This window comes from Stegodyphus dumicola, chromosome 4 (genome assembly GCF_044657685.1).
Source record: "Stegodyphus dumicola isolate Sdum_Otavi_A_Nest chromosome 4, ASM4465768v1".
Lineage (NCBI taxonomy): Eukaryota > Metazoa > Arthropoda > Arachnida > Araneae > Eresidae > Stegodyphus > Stegodyphus dumicola.
This window is the reverse complement of record NC_140771.1, coordinates 180154356-180162512: the sequence shown is the minus strand read 5'-3', so window position 1 is coordinate 180162512 and position 8157 is coordinate 180154356.

The window sequence follows — 8157 nt, the reverse complement described above, 5'->3', positions numbered from 1 at the left end:
ATGTGGTGGAATCGGGAGGGAAAAAGACCTAGCGCCGGACCTGCATCCAATTTTATTGCATCTTCTCTTTTTGAACATCTATCTAGTTTATTACATCTGTTCTTTATTTATCTAGTTTAATTCATCAGTTATCTTTTTAAACAGATTAATAATATTTAACAAATATTGCCAAGTTTACTGAAAGTTAAATTTGAGAATATATATATTGTATTCTTTTTTGACTCTGTCACATGAGTGACTTCACACATCGCTGCCGGACGTACTGTGTAAACTTTGCTGCTGCCTTGTGAGAGACTAGAGTTGATATTCGTTGGCACTGGTAAATTGCTTTGTTGATTATATGTAATGTATCTGACACAGATGTTGTAGTTTTGAAACGATATTATTACAATGAATTGGAGTGTTAGAACAAGAGCAAAGTCGCCTCCTATGGTAGTTTTATAACTAGAGCAATTTAATTTATTATATTTTTCCCCTTGTAAAACTATCAGGAATAGAAAATAAATATTTATTTTATTTTTAATTTTGTTTTTCATTTGCGTTTGAAGTTAAACAAAGTGGCAAAGAGCCAAATTCATAAAAACAATTAGGTAACTTTGTCTTTTTATCGAATTGTTAGTTTTAAGCAATTTCAGAAGCTACGACTTAAAAAATATATCCTAAATGATCTTTCATTATAGCGATCTTTGAAATGATAAGTAACTTGAATTCCACATGTAGTAGAATTTTATATACTAAGCAGTGTTACAAAACTTTCCTTTGCATTTTTCCTAAGCATACCAAAATGCAGCAATTAAAGTTCATGATAACAATGTCTTTCTTGGCTGGAAATGTCTTCCAGGCTCCGCAAATTATCCGATTCTACATTTATGAAATTGATATCCATCTCATCCGTGGCAGCTTCTGCTAAAGTGATGGGAAACCTACCTCAGCAAAGGATATATAAATGTGCTTGTTCATTACCTTCGACGTTATCGCGGCAAAAAAGAATTCCTCAGTCTTTCCGATCTAGAAAGAGAAGAAGGCCAAGTTGAAAAACAGCTTCGAGGTTACATACCGCAGCCCCAAGAAGGGAAATTACGAAAACAGGGGGCCTGAAAAGGTGAGCTTGTTCCCCTTCGCTTCTCCATTTCGACCCCCGAAGAGTTCACAGCAAAAATTATGGTCGAAAAAGAAACCACGTTCGATTGCCAGAAGAGATTTATCCCGGCAGGAAAATCACAGAAGAATCACTTTACCGTAAGAATTTTATCCTCTGTAAATGTCAGTAACATAATGATTATGAGGTATTTCTGTAGACTGATTTCTGTAGTTTACGTTGTAAAGAGAGCAAACGTCGAAAGAAGTTATCGAATGGGGGAACTGATATGACGCTTCTTATCAAGTCTTAATTTGCTGCTGCTGTAATTTCAGAGGCGAAAAGGGAATGAGTGATTCACAAGGTATTAAGTCGAGATATGAAACAGGAAATGAATGATCTCATAAGAGGTTAATAAAGAGTGAAAATAGTTTGCTTTCTTCACCTTTATTTATTCAGAACATTTAAGAAACGTAACAAAAATTTTGTTAAAGGAATAAAATGGGAACGTGTGATTTTAATAATTCTCCGAAAGCTGGATGCTATTCAAGCAATCTAAGTACCAAGGAATTATTCAGAATTTTGTATGCAAATGCAGAAATTAATTTGTAAAATCTTTATAATCACTGACAGCAACGTTAAGGATTTCGAAGTTCAGTTACGACAAAAGATGCAATTCCACATTGATGTCGTTCTGAAACATGTAAATCAGGCAAACAGCTTGCTTCAAATACCATGAAGCAAATTTTTATTGGAGCATAAAAATATCGATAATTCAATGACCAATCACTCCAAGTTTTTGAAAAGAATTCTAGAACAACATAGGTCTTCGGATCGTATGTTTACCTACACATTCAATAACCTGCTCGTTATAGTTACACTCACGGTCCGCCTTTCTTAAAAGACTTATACCAGTCATGCAGTGTAGACTAAGAGAGATACTCACTTCCAAACTGATTTTCAAAGCCTCGAGTAAATCTAAGATACAATGATATCTTAGTTAATAAAAAATCTAACAATTATTCGTTGTTGAACATTGTTGAGCAACGAATCATTGAGTTGTTGAACAACAAGAAAGAGTCGTAGTTCAAACACTTCATTAATCACTCTTTGAGGAAACGAAATTATGAATAAATTGGAAGGTGGCAAAAATGAAAAAAATTGTGAGAATTTAAAATCACGCCCCCCCCAGAAAAAAAAAGGAAAGAAAAGAAAAAAGGGAAAAATTGCAATTATTGTTCGATGTACATTTTTTTTACGAACTCATTGCAACACAATCCACTAGCGGCAATGCAGCAAAATCGCTGAGCACTGGTAGTTGCGACCTGGGTTTGATTTCAGGGTTTGATTGGCTAGCTGCATGGGCGTTTTAATTGATCTCGCCATGTTATAATGTATATTGTAGCCAGTTTCCTTTAGAAAGTCATCCATGAAGACATCCATTTCCTTAGGCACATAGTCCTAGTGTGCTTTGGCATAATAAACTAGACCAAATCCAGTTGGCATGGTGACAGTAGACCCAGCCACTATAGCTTTGGAAACGATTTAAGATCATGGAGAAAGAATGGATGTTTGTAAGTGTATAGCGTGTTTGATGCGAGGAGTGCTTAAAATTCCGTTGAGTCGAAAATCTTCCTTCGAGGTTGGTTGTAGACCAGTGATCGCCAAACCGTCGATCACGAGCTACAAGTAGCTCGCGGGGAAATTTTCGGTAAATTGTGTTAACGCTCCGGTTGGCTAATCTTAATTCCTTTACTGAGCTAACGTTGATGACAACTGCTTGTTTCTCCCACGCAACTGCCATTGTCAGCCTCATCTCATATTCTATTATATACGCGTGAAGCTGGGCACATTACATTTTTCGTGTGTATATAAGACATTTTCTAACTTGGATAGTTTGATCTTGGGTAACTTGGATAGCATTGGTACCAAGCTAGGTGAGATCTAACGATGGCATTTTCAAACAAACAAAAAAAAAAAAAAAAAAAAAAAAAAAAAAAAAGACTGTTCACATTCATTCGGAATGGGAAGCCGATTACTTCTTTACCCAGGTAAAGGACAAATGTGTGCGTTTACTGTCCTATGCAAGTGTATCAGTTCGTAAGAAAGTAGTGAATTCAAAAAGCACTTCCAAGATTTCAAAAGGATTTCAATTGTTTGTCAAATCGCCTTTTATAGAGATTAATGCGGAAGAGTTATCTATTTGTGTTAGAGCATTTTTATTTTCAGAGATAATGCTGCAATGGAGTTGAACTAATTGATTTCCAAGCTGATACCTGTAAAATCGCTTTCTCCAAGCTCTGAAAACATTTGGCCTGTTATTCCTAAAGAAAAATACTCAATTTTGGTCCAGGTTCGTCTCAAAGTAAAGGCAATATTCAGCTCTACAATATCTGTGTAAGATTTCTTTTCTCAGTATCAAATATATTAGAAATAAATCCAGAAACAGACTCACTGATGAACACTTGGACCTGTATTCAAATGGCAGCCACTACCTTTTCTCCCAACACTAAAAAACTTGTTGTCCATCCTTTTCATTAAAGTTATAAGTCTGATAAAAAATCTGTCATTACATTTGTTATTTATTTTTTAGTAATTATATTTCAATTTCTTTCTTATATATGATTCATCTTCAGTTGTTTTTGTTATATACAGTTTAATCAAAATCGATTACATGTTTACTAAAAATGTAACTTCACAGGCAATAAACAAATGTAAGATTTTTTTAAAAAGTTGATAGTTCTTTTGGTTGGTAGCTCACAGTAGAATTTAAAAATGGTACAATAGCTCAGAAGCTTCATAAGTTTGTCGACCATTGTTGTAGACGAAGAGTGGTGGGAGATCAACCGTTTTGCCCCCACCCGGGAATGTCCAACGTCAAAATTAGGACGAAGCTTTTACTTTCTCGAGAGTGTAATTTAGTTGCTTCTGTAGTGTACCATGGTCAACATTCTGGGTCATGAGACAGCTAAATGACCGGACGAATGCATAAAGTTGCAAGTATCTGAACTTTCAAAACAACCACAACAACAGAATTTGAATAATTGTGTGGGTTTCAAGAGGGATCAGACACGGGCCTGTCTTCTACAGGAGTAAAGAAAAAAAGAGTACGCAGGAGTAAAGATTTCATTTAAAGAAATTGTTGCTTATCCTATTATATTGTGGCATTATTGTTGCTTATCACATTATATCACATGTTATTATTTATTAAGACTGACTCCCAAAGAAATAAGCCTTCTAGGTTTTTCTTTACTTTTTTTTTAAAATTGATTTATGGGTAGAAATTTATTGCTTCTGAACAAACTTGATCTTTGTCTAATGGACTTTGAAAATGATAGCGTTTTACTCGAAATCTACGCCATATTAAGGTTGCTTTTCTATTAATTTTACATTAGCGAGTTTCTCGGCCAACTGAATCAGTTATTGGAAGTTAAGTGCCAATCCAAAGTATGCTGAATACAGTAGTAACAAAATAGATAGAGAATAATGATGGAGAAAAGAATGAACTAAGATCAAGGCATGAGATTGGTAAAGAGCAAAGTAAGTGCGTTTGTAAACTTCAGCGGATGACTAAAACCTCAAAAAATTGTAAGACTGGAGAAATAATGAAATTTATGTCTATGCATGGTTTTTAATTATAGAGGAAAAAAGAGCTGGGTTTATGAAGGCAGCAGATAATCGAATTTTATTTAGAAAGACTTCATATACTGGCAGTATTGATGACATCAAAAGTAGAAAATGATTACATATAATTAAACACAGCAAATTTACTTACCAGTAGTTTTGCTCATAAACTACATAAACACAGTAAATTTACTTACCAGTAGTTTTGCTCTTATGCATGTCTGTATTTGTTAATCAGAAGCTGTTCTAACTTCTATCGACTTTTAGAAACATACAGAATCAGAAAGAATCCCCTACTGTAGCCTAGGAATGCACGTGTAATCGTGTGCCACAACCTGGAAGCATTTACGAAAGCGAGATTAACAATTTCTTTTTCAAAATTATATTCAGATGATCACAATGAGTTTCAAAACACTAAAAAATAGGGTTGTGAAGTGCACTTAAAACACTGTGTTCTAGAGCTTGCCAGCCTATAGTGGGTAGTACTGTAGAAACATTAGGTATTTTAAATATGTTTGTGGAATTATTATATGTGATTCTTTTCGTGCCTCATCCTATTCAAAAACGCTAAAAAATCGTTATAAGGCATTATACAGTTCTAAGCTCATATTCTGCACGTCTAATAATCCAGCATAATTTAAGTCCAGAGCGTGCCGGGTTATTAGATTTTAGTTGTATTATAAGATATTTCTCCCACCTTCTTAGCATGCCTTCGTGGTAAAGTGGTCAGCACACTCGGCGCCTATTCGAGAGGTCCATGGCTCGAGTCCCAGCGAGGGCATTGCTCATTTTCCATGTCTCATGATTAAAAATATCTTAATGTCTCTACAGTGGCGCCCGATCACGGACAAAAAAGACTGTGGATGATGATTCTCCACCACCAGGATTTGGCAATTGAGTCGCCTAATCCCTAGTCGCGCTTTAAAAGGGGGAGTACATAATGCATTTCTCCCACCTTCTTAGCAAGCCTAAGTGGTGTAGTGGTCAGCAAACTAGACGCGTATTCGAGAAGTCTGCTGTTCGAGTACTCATTTTCCATGTCTCCTGATTCAAAATACCTAATGTTTCTTCTACAGTACTACCCACTATAGGCTGGCAAGCTCTAGAACGCAGTGTTTTAAGTCCACTTCACAACATTATTTTTTTTGTGTTTTGAAACTCATGGTGATCATCTGAATATAATTTTGAAAAATAAATTGTTAATCTCGCTTTCGTAAATGCTTCCAGGTTGTGGCACACGATTACACGTGCATTCCTAGGCTACAGTAGGGAATTCTTTCTGATTCTGTATGCTTCTAAAAGTCGATAGAACAGCTTCTGATTAATAAATACAGACATGCATAAGACTAAAATACTTGAAAGTAATTTTCGTTCAAGAATAAAGGAAGGCTCCAATTGCAATTGCAAGGAGCCTATACATGTTGCAATCAGCCTATACACGTTGCAAGCAGCCCTTACAACCATCCTATACACATTTCACAAAATGTGTTAAAGACGAATAAATAAGAGGCTGTAACGAGGTTCTTAGATACAGCAGTTATGTTCATTGGATCTCCAGTATCTTCATTCGGAATCTGGAATAGAAAGAGTTAGAACACGTAATTTAACTCCAAAAGTCTCAGCATAGAAAGGTTAGGTTAGGTTAGGTTATTTAATTACGGCAAAGCCTCGAGGGCTATCTGCCTAAGGGGAGAGATGCCTTCGTGGAGAACTTTCTAAGGGAAACACGTTACACATGGGGGAAACCACGGAAACACTCGTGCAGCCAGCCCTTTCGCGGGATTAGAACCTCGGACCGAACTAACAGTGTTCAGCGACTTTACTGCTCGGCCGCTGGTGGGCCCCTCGGTATAGAAAGAATACAAACAATAACTTACACCATTTTAAAAAGTGTTGATATAAAATCAGGTCACGTTATATAAATTATATAATTATTTCTTGATATCATAAATGTACATAAAATTCCAGGTAAATAACAAATTATGTATCGAGAATATATAGCTATTATTAATCAGGAGATATAACTTTTACTATGAGGATGATACTGTTTCGGATAAATTAAAGATCTAGAAAGTCGAGTTACAGATTATCTGCCTTGAAAAACTAAACCTTAAACTCTTTGCAACATGACAAAATTTTAAAAGAGTCAAATTAAACGGTTCTACATATAGGAAGAAAACGTCCAATCTAGAAGAAAAGCTAAACTGAAATTTGGCTGACATGCGAATAAAATTTTGATTTAAGTTATGTTTCAAGCTAAAAAAACAAATATTACCTGAAAGTGAAAGAAACAGCTTTGTTTCTGTAACATAGCATAAAACTGTATAAGTTATCGAAATTTTTTAAGTAATCTTTGATTATCATAGCATTTTGATTAAGGTCAGCCTTCCGAGGAAATGATTTCTATCAACTTCTCTAGAAAATTTTCTGTTGGAGGTTTTTTACATGATTTTGAATTCCTTTGAGGTGAAAGATATTAAACGATTTAAATGGTTAAAAAAATAAACCTTAAAATTCATACATATATATATACAATATTTAATTATAAATAAATTTAATTAATTAATTACTGAAATTTCTTTAATTTACTGATTGCTAATTAATGAAATTTTAGACATCAACTACGGATATTCCTCAAAATTCTTTGACACATTTCATTCGTATATCTAACTTGTTAACTTTCCATTTAGAAAGAGGTTTGCTTTGTACTACATTAATTATAAATGCTACTGCTTAAAGGTTTGAACATACTCCTGCTTCTAGATAATTTTCATTCCTTATAAATTATTTTGTTAACACATTTCTTTATAAATCAAGCTGGACCCATTCCAGTGTTTTGAATATTATTATTCATTGAATGTTACTACAATTTAATTACTGTTTGTGAGCTAGCACGAGGTTAAATAAATTCATTCTTAATTATACTTCCTATCATTGAGCGAACCATATGGCTGTCTTCTATGATACCGTGCTAATGTTTCACCGGCACGTGGCACAGGTTTAATTTCGGTGAAGATAGTGAATCCAAATTGGATTTCATTTAGGATGACGACTAGAAAGGAAACTTCCGCAGTAAAATCAAATGGCTTGATGTGTGGAAAATGGACAAATCGTGCTCGACGCTGGACTACACAGACATCGCCTGGCGCCATTAACTGCGACCCAGGGTCAAACTGTGATGGGATGGTCCTCAGATGCACTCAAATGGAGAAACAATCTAAAGAAAAGGATAGATTTTGTGGCAATCTGAGAAGGATGAGGTTTTTCATTCTAATGCTCCATTTAGCAAATAGGTGATGCAGTTGAAACTTTCTCAGTTCTTACCATCAAACGAAATCCAATCGATAAACATTACCTTTTGTGAGGTTTTCTTTAATTATCATCCTCCCAAGGAACAGAGATAAAAATTGAAAGCTAAATCTGTTTTGCTTGGTCTTTTTGACTATTCTGTTTGT